The sequence below is a fragment of the Gavialis gangeticus genome, unplaced genomic scaffold (genome assembly GCF_001723915.1).
Source record: "Gavialis gangeticus isolate Ggan-Ray unplaced genomic scaffold, GavGan_comp1, whole genome shotgun sequence".
In the NCBI taxonomy this organism is placed as follows: domain Eukaryota; kingdom Metazoa; phylum Chordata; order Crocodylia; family Gavialidae; genus Gavialis; species Gavialis gangeticus.
Genome location: NW_017729014.1, coordinates 3,842,604 through 3,856,828, shown reverse-complemented (window position 1 = coordinate 3,856,828; position 14,225 = coordinate 3,842,604). Strand labels below are relative to the sequence as shown.

At 43.8% G+C, this 14,225-nt stretch overlaps 1 long non-coding RNA gene across 1 annotated transcript in view; it reads right to left on the bottom strand.

Moving 5' to 3' along the window:
* Positions 1 to 283: 283 nt before the first annotated feature.
* LOC109293603 overlaps positions 284 to 14,225 on the bottom strand; it is a 259,205-nt gene continuing 245,263 nt past the window's right edge. Inside the window, exons 3-4 of the long non-coding RNA XR_002096340.1 lie at positions 1,173 to 1,247; positions 284 to 662 (exon numbers count right to left, since the gene is read on the bottom strand). This is a non-coding gene — a long non-coding RNA (uncharacterized LOC109293603). The remainder of the gene's footprint in view (positions 663 to 1,172; positions 1,248 to 14,225) is intronic.

The window sequence follows — 14,225 nt, the reverse complement described above, 5'->3', positions numbered from 1 at the left end:
AGGGCTACCCCCTACACAACTGTCCCTCTCCTCGCCCTGGCTAGGCAGTCCCTGCTCCTGCCTCTGCCCCTGCCCCTGCCCCCGTCCCACTCCCTCCCCCACTGCTGGGCCAGTGCATCCTGCCCTTCACACAGATCTGGGGGCATGTGCCCCACATGCCATCCTGAGGTGTGTGCAGTGGCAGGAGTCATCCCCCCCCACCCCGGATGAGATGCTCACAGCTCCATGCCATGCTCCGCCTCAGCTGTGGAGCCCCAGCCCCAGCCCCAGACCCACTCCCTTCCTCACTGCAGGGACATCAATCTTCCCCCTTCCTGCCCCTTAAAAACAAGAGAAAATATAATGGGGTACATGGGCTGACACTTTGAGAGAAGGGGTACACTTGTTAAAAAAAGGATTGAAAATCCCTGCCCTAATCAGTAGGACAGAGAATCATTGTCCCTGTATAGCTCTGAAATAGAGTCAGCAGGAAAGGATGAGAACACATCACTTCCCAGAACACTGTGTCCTACATGGCAGGCAGTGAGGTGGGCTCAGATCCCTCCATTCTGAAGGGAACATCAAAACTGGATCTCCCTTATTGTGGGACAGTGCTGCAACCATGCAGAGGCACATCATCCTTGCTGCTCCACTGGCCTCTGCCTCTTCTGACTGTTCTAGCCCTGAAATATTAAAAAGAAAAAACATCAGTGGAAGCCACTTATGGACTTGTGTTATTGCAGGATTAGTCAGAGGTCAGTAGCCAGGACAACAAGTCAACAAGCAGTAGCAAAAGGTAAGCCCAAGACACCACACCAATATCAAGGGCCAGGACATTAAGCTTCAGGTGTACAGCCAGACTGGAAATCAGCAGGTAAGCCAACGTCACCAAGCTGAAAGACCAGCAAGATCAGATACTGGAGTGTGGAAGCCAGGAAGCCAGGCAGGGTAGAAGCAGGAGAAAAGGTTGGGCAATGCACACAAGAGAAGGGCTGCTTGCAAGAAGGAAGTGCAGATCAGGTGCTAGGTCAGTTCCTTGAAGGAGGAGCTGGAACCAGCCAGGTTGATTTCAGGGTTACAGCTGACTACTTTAGACAACAGAAAGAGAATAAGAAAGAGGGTTGAGATCACAGGTTTAAAATTAGCAGTCTAGAGGGGGATATTGAGCAAAGAACTCCCCAAGAAGCACCTACTATTCCCTGGAGGCATCTAGGGAGTTAGGTCACAACCCCCTGAGAAACTCTGTCTGTCCATCTGGAGTTGTATATCTGAAATTCACAACCAAAACACCAAATTATTTAAACACGTAGGATTAGTCACTTTATCATCCACACACAGATGGATTAATAGGGTAATTTAATACCTGATTTATGCAGCTGATTTAAAAAATAATAATTTAAGATAATCCTTAAAAACTTGAAAATGCACTGTTTTATTGAAGGTTTATTAGTAAAGCATTGGCCCAACCTTGTGACAAATGCCAGAGAACACACAACTGGGATTACAGTTGGGCTAGGGGGAAGACAGGGGTTAAATTAGGCATTTTCAAAGTCCTTAAAAAATACAGAATAATGGAATTGTAGAACAGGAAGGGACCCATAAAATCATCAAGTCTCATCCCCTGTCATGGGCAGGAAGTTATTGGGCTCAAACAAACTCAACAGGGTGCCTGTCCTGCCTCCTCTTAAACACTTCCAAGGATGGCTACTACACCACCCCTGTTGGGAGTGTGTTCCAGATCTGGCAACCTTTACAGAGAAGTAGTTCTCTTATATCTAGCCTGAATTTACCCTCTATAAGCTTATGTCCACTGGCCCTTTTCCTTCCTTGAGGTGCTTTCCTGAAGAGTTGCTCATCTAGATCTTGGTGTTCACCCCTGATGTACTTGTAGTTGGCTATCAAGTCACCTCTCAGTCTTCTTTTAGTCAGACTGAACAGGCCCAGTTCTCCAAGTCTGTCCTCACAGGGCCTATCCTCCATGCCCTTGACCACGCGAGTGGCCCTTCTTTGTACCCTCTCAAGCTTATCCATGTCCTTCTTGAAGTGCGGTGCCCAAACTTGGACACAGTACTCCAACTGGGGCCACACCAGTGCCAAATAGAGAGGGAGGAGCACTTCCCTGGATCTATTGGACACACAACAGCTGATGCACACTAGAGTTCTATTTGCTTTCCTGTTGACCTCATTGCACTGTTGGCTCATATTCATCTTCCAGTCAGTCATAACCCCCAGGTCTTGTTCAGATGCTGTGCCAGCCAGTGGACCACCACCCATCATGTAGTTGTGGTGAGGTAAAGTCCTACCCAGATGAAGGACTTTACACTTATCCCTATTAAACCTCATCTGATTCCATTTTGCCCATGAGTCCAGTCTGTCAAGGTCATTCTGGATCCTAACCCTATCCTCCAGTGTGCCTGTGTTTCCCCGCAGGTTGGTATCATCCACAAACTTAATTGAGCTTTCCACCCCCTCATTGAAGTTGTTAATGAATATATTAAACAGCATGGGTCCAAGCACCAATCCCTGGGGGACACCACTGGAGACAGCCCTCCAGGATGAGGCCATCCCATCAATTACTACCCCCTTGGAGCAGTCGTTGAGCAATTGTCCACCCACGTCACTATAAACTGGTCACGTCCAGCACCCTGGAGTTTGTTTGAGAGAATCCCATGGGAAAAAGAATCAAAGGCTTTAGTGAAGTCTAAGTAAATCATGTCCACCTCATGTCCCTCATCCACATGACTAGTTACCTGTGTTACAGAAATGCCAATTGCTTAAATCACGAGCAAGATCTTATAAAGAGGGATAAGGAAAAATGCCACATTTATTGATGACATCAATTAGACATGGAAGTTTGAAACACCATTCATGCAAACACACACAAATTATTATGCACATCATTACACACAGACACACATATACACAATACACTCATTCTATCTGTGCACATACATCAGATACAGTTACCATCAACAGTTGCTCAATATCAGCATGGCGTGGCCAACCCCAGCTTATTGAGTAGGTGATGATGTTAGAAAATAGCAGCTGGAGAAAGATCTTGGAGTCAGCAGCTTGGAGACAGCAGCTTGGAGCGGGGTGAACAGATGCCTGTGTGCTCCGATGAAACAGCAGTATTTTTTAAGTCTTCTTTTATAGGGATTGGCATCCTTTGTTCTAGTGTTTTGGGTTTTTTTCCATATCCAGCTTCTGTTGTTGCGGTCGTTTCTCATTCGTCCTCTTCTTATCTCAGCCCTGGAGTGTCCTTGCTGCCCATTTGGCAGGATGTGTGCCTTTCTCCTCCTTGTTATCTCCTGTTATGTCTTGGCCTCAAAGGGATTTTTTAGCCATTCATTAATTAGTTTACTGACTGGTAACGTACATTTGGTGCCTTGTTGCTTACATAAACAGTTAAAACTTCTTCTCCTGTCTCTACGCCATTTTCTCACCATTCACCCTTTTACACACACTTGTACATAAAGGCTATGCAGAGTTCATTTACTTATGTCAAGCAGAATGATACAAAATGGAGTTGCTTACAGGAAAAGACTAATATGGTTACATTTCATAATTATTACATTTTATGTTAACATCAGCTACATTAGTTCAGTTCCTGCTACACGTGGTCGTACAAGGCCACAAGATGTGTCAGGCATGATCTACCCTTGACAAAACTGTGCTGACTGCTTCTTAACACCCCACCCATTTCCAGCTTGCAAATAATGGCTTCCTTAATACATTTTTCAAAGATTTTACCCAGGACCGAGGTCAGACTGACTGGCCTGTAGTCTGCAGGGTTATCCCTCTTCCCTTTTTTGAAGATGGGCACCACATTGTCCTTCTTCCAGTCATCCGGGACCACTCCTGAGTTCCACAACCCTTCAAACAGCTTGGCAAGTGGAACTGCTACTAGCTCAGCCAGTTCTTTCTGGACTCTTGGGTGCAGGTTGTCAGGCCCAGCAGACTTGAAGATATATAAGTACTGCAGGAGATCCCTCACCTGTTAAGGACTGATTTCGTGTAGTTTGTTGTCTTCCCCATGTTCCCTGGGCCTCTGGTCAAGTGAACAGTCCCTGTTTGATTTCAGGAATACCAATGTGAAGTATATATTTAGGAGCTCATTTTTTCACAGGCATCAACTGTGCCCCTGAGCATTCATTAGGGGTCCCACAGTGGAGCCTGACTTTTTCTTGATCCCTATGTATCTGTAGAAGTGCTTTTTGTTGTATTTTATTCCAGTTCCCAGATTGATCTCCATGCCTGCCTTGGCTTTTCTGGTCTCATACCTGCAGGCCCTAGCGATACAGGTGTATTCCTCTCTGGTTGCTGAGTCATTCTTCCATTGTTTATATGGTTCTTTTTTCTTTTTTCAAAAGCTCTCTAGTATTCCTGTTAAGCCAAGTAGATCTATTGGTTCCTTTCCCATTTTTTGTCTGCATGGGGATGGCCTCTTTTTGGGCCATTAGAATTGCCTCCTTAAGCAAGATTCACCATTCCTGAACTCCCAAGTCATCTGGTTGCTGGTTGCAGAGGGCCTTTCCAACTAGCCTCTAGAGTTTGCCAAAATCTGCCCAGAATACCACCAATCCTTAGGTCACCTACAATGTCATTGCCTTTGGCCAGCACTAGATCCGGGGTGGCCTTACCCTTGGTAGGCCCTTCCATAACCTGTGTCAGAAACATGTCATCTACTATTACCAAGAAGTTGGCTGACCTGCCAGGGGTGGCCGAGTGATTCTCCCAGCAGCTGTCAGGGTAGTTAAAGTCACCCATAAAAATCATGTCTCTTGTGCTAGCTGCCTCAGTTAGTTCTCTGGAGAATGCCTGATCACCCTCCTCTTCTTGTGAAGGAGACCTGTAGTAGAGTCCCACCATCAGGTCTCCCTCTGCTGATCCTCCTTGTAGCCTGACCCATAGGGTCTCAAGGGACCCTTCTCTGCTGTCAAACATGACCTGTGGGGAGGGGTACTGCTCTTTCACATAGAGGGCCACACCTCCTCCCACCTCCCTTTTCCCCAACTTTTTCCTTCCTGTAAAGCTTATAGCCCTCAATAATGACTGTCCAATAGTGTGTGTCATCCCACCAGGTCTCTGTTAACCCAACCAAATTGAAATCCTCATCAACCAGGAGGAGTGCCAGTGCCTCCTGTTTGTTTCCCATGCTTCTGGAATTCCCATAAAGACACTTGAGCTCTTCCCTAGTTGCCTCAGGTTTTCTGACACACTGCCTGTGTCACAAGAGGTCAGAACCAATCTGGTTGTCCATTTCTTGAATGCCCTCCTGTGTATTGTTGTGGCTACTGGCTTCGTGTACCACAGAGGAGCTTTCTCCCCAGCCCCTGGACTTGCCTAGTTTAAAGCTCTCCTCAACAAGTTGATGACTCTCATAGTGAAGAGCTTCTTTCCTCTGTTCATGAGATGAATACCATCCCTTGCATGTAGACCATCCCTGTTGTAGAACTGTGTACCATAGTTGAGATACCCAAAGAACACACAATGACAACATCTCCTAAGCCTTCGATTTACCTCCTCGATGTGATCCCCGCCCTCTGACTGGGAGGATTGAGGTGAAAACTACCTGTGCTCCTAGGCTTTTCAACTTCACCCCCATGTTCTTGTAGTCTCTTATGATCTTCCTGGGGCTGCTTCTTGCTGTGTTGTTGGTGCCCACATGGACAAGGAGCATGGGATAGTGGTCAGTAGGGTGGACCAGCTTAGGGTCTTTCTTGGTAACCTCTCTTATCCTGGCTCCTGGAAGGCAGCAGACCTCTTGTGCAAGGGGGTCTGGACAGCAGATGGCTCCTTCTGTGTCCCGCAGCAGGGAATCTCCCACGACTATCACCCTACTTGCCTCCTTGCTGGGATCGGCTGATCCTGCACAGATGCAACATTAGTTGATGGTGAGAAAGCTGTGTAACTGTTATGGAGGGTTATTGGTGGGGCACAAGATGCACGCTGTGGCTTCAGTCCTGACTTGACCATTTTTCACTCACCATTGGATGGGGCATCATGGTCAGGTCTTCTCTTCTTCCTGGTCTCTGTGGCATCCTTCTCCAGATGCAGGGCCTAGCATAGACATCAATCTCTGCCTCATGGTCTCTGATGATATGCAACCTATCCACCTCCTCCTGTATTTCACTCCTCCAGCCCTCCAGAGTCTCCAGCAGCGAGCACATCCCACAAGTGGGAGTGCTCATGCCCCATGTCTCAGTAATCAGCAGGCATACCAGGCAGCCCCTGCAGCCTGGAGTCAGGGGCTCTGTTTGTGTGGAGGCTGGGTTGGGCTCTGTCTGGGTGAAGACCTCCGAGGTACCAGGGGGAGGTGATGCATTCAGACCAGGAAGCCCAAGGGGTGCAATGTGTACCCATCACCATATTGCAAGGTGACCCTGGTCAAGTAGCTGCATAGATGTTTCTATAGGTAGGAGACCAGATGGTTGTTAATGTCCCATGTGGTTCTCACCACCACCTGTTTTGATGCCCTCTTCTTCATGCCTCCCCCCACCACTTTTGCTAATTTTTCAGTCATTGGGCTATGATTCAAGGTGTACTGAAGTCAACAAAACAGCTCACAGCTGGATGATGAGTCATTTTATGGGCTATCATCAGGTTCACAATCACTTATATTTTTGGTAATATCCTTTCCACTATCCTGCTGTGTGGAAGAAACTCCCTCTGTTCCAGATAATAAAAAAAAGCATGCTGTGATAGTCATATATCTATATTTTACTAGTCAATGAAGTCTGTACAGTGATTGTTTCTATTAGTTTAACAGAAGATTGATTACACAAAATACAAAAGGCAAGGGAGTACAGAACTGCTGAAGCAGTGTAAGAATGAGTCATTTAGGTAAGAAATATTTCATCAGCGAAAGTGATATCAGTAGGTGTATCATTTCATCCCATTTGGCCCATCTTTCTTCAAATAGTTCATCTGATAATAAACTTCTGGGAATACTTCATTTGTCTTAGTTGACCAGAATAAAATTAAGTCTTTTTAAATGAGGTTTTGTTTCTGCAGCAGTAGTATGAAAATACGTTTATTGGATGTAGTCACTAAAATACTAAACAGTCCTTTGTCTTTGTTTAATTTCAGCAAATGAAGACATTTTCTCAGTGCCACATGACATTAAGGCCTATATCCTTTAAATAACTTTGGCATCAACATTCTAATATCAAACCAGCAGCCTTTCAGTTTGGGAAATTAAACAAAAATGCTGCTTTTCAGAAATTCTGTCATTTCAAACAGTAATTCATCAAACAATTATTGACTCCATTAAAGTTGTATGGACTCTGCTAGGAAGGAAGATAGATAAATCTAGCAAATCCTAGCATGTCATTTGATCGTGTTTATTTAAGAGTATTGGGGAAAAAATGAGGCCTGATGGCTTGTTCCATTTTTTATATTCTAATCACTTGTACCGTCATTTTTTGTTGTATGCCTCTAAAGATAAAACATTACTGTCTGTTTACAGATAATTCTGTATGCAGAGGAGAACTTACTGTCTTCTATTACTGGTGGATAAACAGTGCTTGCTGCAAAACATGACACTGAGTGATGACAGGAAAATGCTGTGTCCTGTCACAGACATAAAAGCCCAGTTTCCCTTACACAAAGAAGGTGCTGCTGCAATGAAGTGATGGACATTATGCAGTTAATATTAAAATACAGCTATGTATCAGGCCGTGGAACTCAGTGTGCTGCTGCAAACCCTATCAGGATAAACAGTAACTCATTTCCCTGCAGTTTGCTGGGAAATAGTTTTAATTTCAATATTTATTTATTTATATTGAGGGCTGGTCTGAGCCAATAAAAAAAAAGAATTCAGACCATGATATTCTCCTACCTGTATCAATAACATTGAACCACGTGAAGGCACCAAACTAATATTAAGATCCACTCTAAGCTTTCTTATTACCAGCTAGTCACCTCTTTCTCAAGTGCTCTACCCAAAATGTTCTTAGCTTCAAATTCAAGCTGTCCACTTCAGGTTGCTCTCATAGGAGGGTGTAATAAAGGCTGTGAAGTCCCGTCAAAAACCAAATGCAGAGTCTCTGTAATGTAATTCCACCATACTGGAAGTGTGGAATATGGAAAATAATACATGCCCAGCAACTGGAGGGTGTCAGCATACACAGAGAATGTGTTTCTGGGTGGTGCCTAGACATTTTGTGGATGAGCCAATATTGGCTGGTCCACTGTAGATGTTAATAGGTCAAAGACTATTTTTGACCAGTGAGCTTTCCATGCCTAGCTGTGGTGCCTTCAACCATGGCCCAAAACTCTGTGTGGGCTACCTACTGCATGCTATACGAATACAACTACTAAGTGCCAGGGTCCATTAGTTCCACTAGGCTTGCAAGGTCTTTGCTATAGCAAGGACTTGCACAAAGAGCAGCTTTTGGATGGTCCTTACCCCCTTCCCTGGGCACAGGCATGGGGGACGGTATTATTTCCCATGCCTACTCCAGAAGACCAAGGTAAGGGGAGGATCTAAGCTGGGGTGGCAGCCAGAAAGGCACAGAGGGTTGCAGCCCAGAGCAGCCAAATTCTACTGGTACCAAATAGAGCTTAAGCCAGAGCTCACTTCCCTGGAATGCCTCTAGCCCACCAAGAAGCTGTGCAGGAGGTGGGCCTCCAGTCTCTGAATGATAGCCTGGCAGTCTGAGTACCAGCCTATTACAGCTAAGGCTCTGAGTTTGAAACTGGTCTCCATACCCAGAGGCTGAGTAAGACTGCTCCAGTCCTGGGTTACTGTTTGTTTTCTTCACAGCCTCTTAGAATAAAAACCAAAGAGCCAAACAGCTGTCCCAATAGCTTCAGCCCACCCAAGCCAAGTGGCTTGGCTGTAGGCATAGGAGGAGGAAAACCTTGGTTCAAGTCTATCCATCTCTACCTTATGTAGAACAGAGGTGACTGCTCAGCTCTTTATCAGTCATCTTGCTGCCCAAGCTAGAGAGCTGCTCTTCCCACCCACCCCTCAACTCACGTATACCTTAGACCGATTCTCCAGCCCTCCCAACCAGAGGCACTCATCCAGGGTACAAAGTAGCAGGGCCTGGCTTCTCATCTCAGCCACCAGTGGGAATTCATGCTGCAGAACAGTCTCATCCAAGTCCTCCTCTTTCTTGTCTGCCAACTGGAAACCAGACCAAAAATATACGAAAAATTGTCTCAAAGGACCATACTAACAGAAAAATTATGATATCATCTTAGCCAAACTGCCGAACGTAACTGCTCTCTTTTAAAAGCCTTAAGTCAAAGCAATTTCCACACTGTCTCTCTCTCTTTGGAAGAAGAAAAACCTTCAATCCTTAAGAACTTTTTTTGCAAAACCCTATTTTCTAAGAGTGTGAGGAATTCACAGCCAGAAAACAGTAACACTATTATCTAATTATAAACTTGGAACACTTTCCAGGTTTATGTCATGGATTTGCCCTTTCTTTTTAAGTGATATTTTGGCTTTAAGCAAAGTAGAATTATATACCCTTCAGGAAAAGATAATGTTTGTTTCATTTACTTCCTGCCAAATAATAATTCTTCGCACTTCAATAGTATTTTTCATCCTAGGATCTCAAAGCAGATTTCAGACACTCTTAATTCCATGAGGTAACATGCCTATGAGTTAGCCCTTATCCCCATTTTTCAGATGGTGAAACAGAGGCAAAGAATATTGGAGTGAGTGGCTACGTGGGGTGCCTTGCCTTAACTCTGTTCCCTGACTTGTTCCCTGTCCCCGTATATGTGTCTTTTGACTAGTTCTTGGTTCTGACTCTCAGATGTTCCTGACTATGGCTTGTCTCCTGCTGTCTCACATGGGCCTTACTCACTAGGCATGGCCACCTATGTCCTCACTGCTACCAGCTATTGTCCTGAACCTCTGAAGAATAGGACCATCATCTAAAAGATGCATCTTACCCATGATCTGCATGTTATTTCTAAGGTGGGAGATCCTTGCTAAAAGCACTCTTTTCAAAACGTGTCTTCTGTCTCTTAATACTCACTACTGCTATAATACTTTTAATGGGAAAGAACAGAAAACTAACCAGAAAGAAGAAGACCTCTCATTTAAAACCAAAAAAAAAAAAAAAAATGAAATGAGTTTCTGTGCTCAAAAACAATTATGGAAATGTTAACAGGACTTAGAAAGAGCTTATTTCTGTGTCTCTTCCCTGCACCCCAGTTTTTTACTTTATAAGATGTATGTCATATTTAAATGATGGATTATAAACTGTCTGGGCCAGGGACTCTTGGTCATCTGTCCTGTGTCCATGGATCCACCCTGTCTGACAATTTTGTGGTTCATTTGCTGCTTGCACCAACCTTCCAGCATGAAAAGTTTCTAGAAACTTCTCTCTTAACTTGGGCTTAACTTCTGCTAGCTGAGAAATCAAGACTTGTTCAAAGAATGGTTTTACACGAGAGTTAAGAAGCTTTTAAGAGAAAAATCTGAAAGTTGAGTTATGAGTTCATCATCTCATTGAAGACAATATATAAATTCTGCAAATTTTTCAGTATTTGTTTTTACTCCGATGATGGGTTTATTGTTCTGGTCGGAGAAGTTTATGAAGCAAATTTACTCTGAGGTTTTCAGAGCAAGTTACTTTCCATACAGTGAATTTAAAAGCAGATTTCCACTGCACATCTGTCATGTTGGAGGATTATTGAATACCTTGCCTACCAGAAGCCATTAAGTTCGCAGAATGTAACAAAGGATGGGAACGGTCCCAGCTCAGGTTTGCTTGTGGAAGCCCATCTCCTAATTAAAGTGGAAGTTCACAGGACATTCTCGCAAAGATTTTTCTCCTGTTTTAGGTCAAAGCTGACAGCTTTAAGCATGTCTGTTTTTATTTTAGATTTGGTTCTTGTCGTCACCTATGGGCTCTGTTTTTTCTCCCTGATACACTGAGATGCACAGAGCAGGCAAGAGAAGTTATTATAGGATGGGCTCTGGCAGAGTCTCAGATGTGCTTCTAATTGGATCTCACAGTAATACTGATCTTATTAGCCCTATCAAGAACTGATGGGTAGAGTGCTATATAGTACAGCAGATAAAGTCATGATGAGCTTTGATGGCTGGATGCTGAAGCAAAGTAAATTCAGACTAGAAGTAAAGATAGTAGTCATGTGAGCCTGATGCAAAATTCACCAGGCAGTATCCTGTGCCTTATATTATACAGGGCTCATAATATTCCCTCTGGCCTGGAAGTCCATGAACTCAAACCATTCCCTCTCTCAAAGAGGGAGCGTTCAAGTTACTAAAGGACAATGCCCTTTTACTTATATAGGAGTTTTCATTCCAACTCTATTCCCTAGTGCTTTGCAAAATTAAACACTGTCAGATAAGCAGTAACATCTAAATTGCAACAAAGCAGCAGAATAAAGACATTGCATGTTCAATAATTCCTTTATCCTGAACACTTACATTTAAGGATTGCAGGTCCAAGAGCAAAAACTGGCTTTCCAACAACTTCAACCTCTGCTGAAGATTCAGTGAGATGGGGTGCCTAATTAAGGCTCTTGCAGATGATATCTATTTAGGAGAGAAGGCTCCCTCATTAATACAGGTGAGATGCTCTGAGTGGATAGAGGGCAAGTAGGAAAGGGAGTGAAGAAAGCCATTTTACACAGACATTCAACTGTATATTCAAGCCGGCTGTCATTTGGGAGATCCCAACCAGAACAATTCAGCCAGTACTGTAGTCACATATGCTGGAAACTGATGGAAAAGCGTTAAGTGTTAAATTTGGGAAATGAGTTCAGCTGTGTAGCTGAAATTGCTTTGACCCTGAGTTTAGTTTAAATCTGTTCCTATAAGACAAGGAGTGTGAGCTTGTTATACAAAATATCAGTCATGTAGTAAGTGGAGTGTTCTTAGATAAAACAAAGCCATTTTCACTTTTCTCGTAAAAAAACAAAAGGGTCTCCCTGTAAACATCTGTTGCTTCTGAATAACATGATCTTTTGTGGACAGCAGAAAAGAGCTGCTTTGCAGAAGATAGAGTAGAACATGTGTGGAAAGAAACAAAAAGAGCTGCTAGGATGTGGATGTGGACATGGACGGGAAGCTGGGGGACAAGAAAGAGAAAGGTCAAGTTTTGAAAGTGATAAGGGGGCTAGAACAATTACCCTGCCTTCCTGAAGTGAAAAGCCTAGCATGAATCTAAAAGTTCCTCCAAGACTTTGTTCAAACACATTGAGAACTGATAAATCAGTACTGTAGTGGGCAGCAGAATTAACTTGCATCAGGGAAAACCATTCCTACCTTTAGAGAATTATTGTGGACATCTGAAGTGGTCCACCAGTTTTTGAGTAATCAAGGAATTGAATCCATTAGGAGAAAGCTATATATCTATTTTGATCCATACATCAGTCTGTGAGAAAGGAGACTGATTGTAGTCTTTGGCACGGGAACTATCTGCTCTGTGTTTGTACAGTATGTACCACCATGTAGTCATTTGATTTCAGTCACCATCTGTGACTGAAGTTGCTAGTGCTACCACAATACAAAGACAAATGTCTCCAACCAGCCACTTCACTTTTGGCAGGGGTTCACAGCTGCATGGTGACTAAACCCCGAGCCAGACAAACAAACATCTATAGTCTGCGGAGCCTAGCTCCTGCTGCAGCTGCTAAGACTTTCACCTCGTAACCCAGCACAGAAGTCATAAAATATGCACATTCCAAAAGTCTAACAGTAGAAGGCCTCACCATTGTCAGGTGGCTGCTAAAATAACTGTTGAGTGACTTTTTAAAGTTTTGATATCTCAGTTGAATAATGCAAACAGAAACTTTCGCTTAATTTGAGACTTGCATTTCCGTAACTGACAGGGATGCTTTTAACTCAGTGGAATTTGAAGTGCTGTATCATCTGCCTCATGCTTTGTATTTCAGGGCTACTGCTGCAAAATAAGAGCTATGGGAGTTGCGTATGTAACATGACCTGCTTATTTTCTATCTCTTGCTTTTAATGGATAGTAAAACATTTACTATCTGAGTGAAGTCCTGAGTTATCTGTCTCAGGCAACATGGAACTCTAATTTGGGCTTTCTTGGTAAGAAAAACTCAGTTTTCTGACAACTTTGAAAAGTACTGGGGCTCTGTGTAACATGAGTTCCAATTGACTAATCCCTTCCACTGGTCTTTGTGGCTACTGAAGTACATGTGGGGCAAAACTGGTAATGATACACTCAGTGTGATGCACTTTATCAAACTCATGCAACCTGTCTGATTTCAAACTGCTGTTAGTAATGGCAGGCCCCCCAAATGTACCAAACTTTATTTCCTTTGGCCAATTTTCTAAAAGATGATTGGAACAGTTGTACCTAAAAGCAGAGGCCTTTGGAAAACAAGAACTTGAGAAATTATTTCTGCAAGGCATGCTCTGATTCATATATTCTACGGAGAATTCATATGCATAATGGATCCTGTCCCTTTTATTTATTTTTCATCCCTGGAAGGCTGGAATAGGCCCTAGTGTGCAGTGCTCAGATGTTGGTGGTTCTTAGCCAAGACATATGTTTTTCCTTTCTTTTTAAAGTATAGGGAAAAAACAACTACTAGAGAGTAGATCTTTATTAGTCTCTGTCCTTGTAGTGGGAGCCCCCTAAAATTGGAATATCCTGTCCTAACACGTGTAGTAAATACTATTCATACAACAGTGAAATCAGATCCCTCTGGATCTATAGTCTTATCCCCAATATATATTGGCATACAGCAGCTTTGTTTTTTGTTGCAGCAATCTTTATTTCATAGCAGTGGCTGCTAGGGCCATGCAAAATTTCACCGGCAGTTTCGATTCTTTTTCAGCTCGAAACAGCAAAATCAAAATGAAACAGCTTCGAAACAGCCTTGAAACGAAACGAGGCAGGTCGAAATGTTTTGAAAATTTTGAAATGTTTTGAGTTTTGAAGCTCAAGCTGGGCTTGCCTGCAGGGAAACAGAAACTAAAGTAAGGAGAGGGAGGGGGGAAGGGGGTGGGGCGGGGGAAAGGACTGCTCTCATTATTGATTGTGTAGCTGGCGGGCGACTGTCATCCTTTCCTGAGGTCTCTTCCAATCCCAGTGCTCTGAGGTGGGCATGGAAAAGCTGCATAAAAGACAACATTGTTTGAACTGCCCTGCTTTCTACCTTGGTGTCAGTTGAGTGAGGGTGTGCCTTAACACACACACAGCATCACCCATCCATGTCACGAGTTTTGCCTGTCAGCAGCTAGAGGTTCAGGGCCCCAGAACCCAGACTCCCCCTGC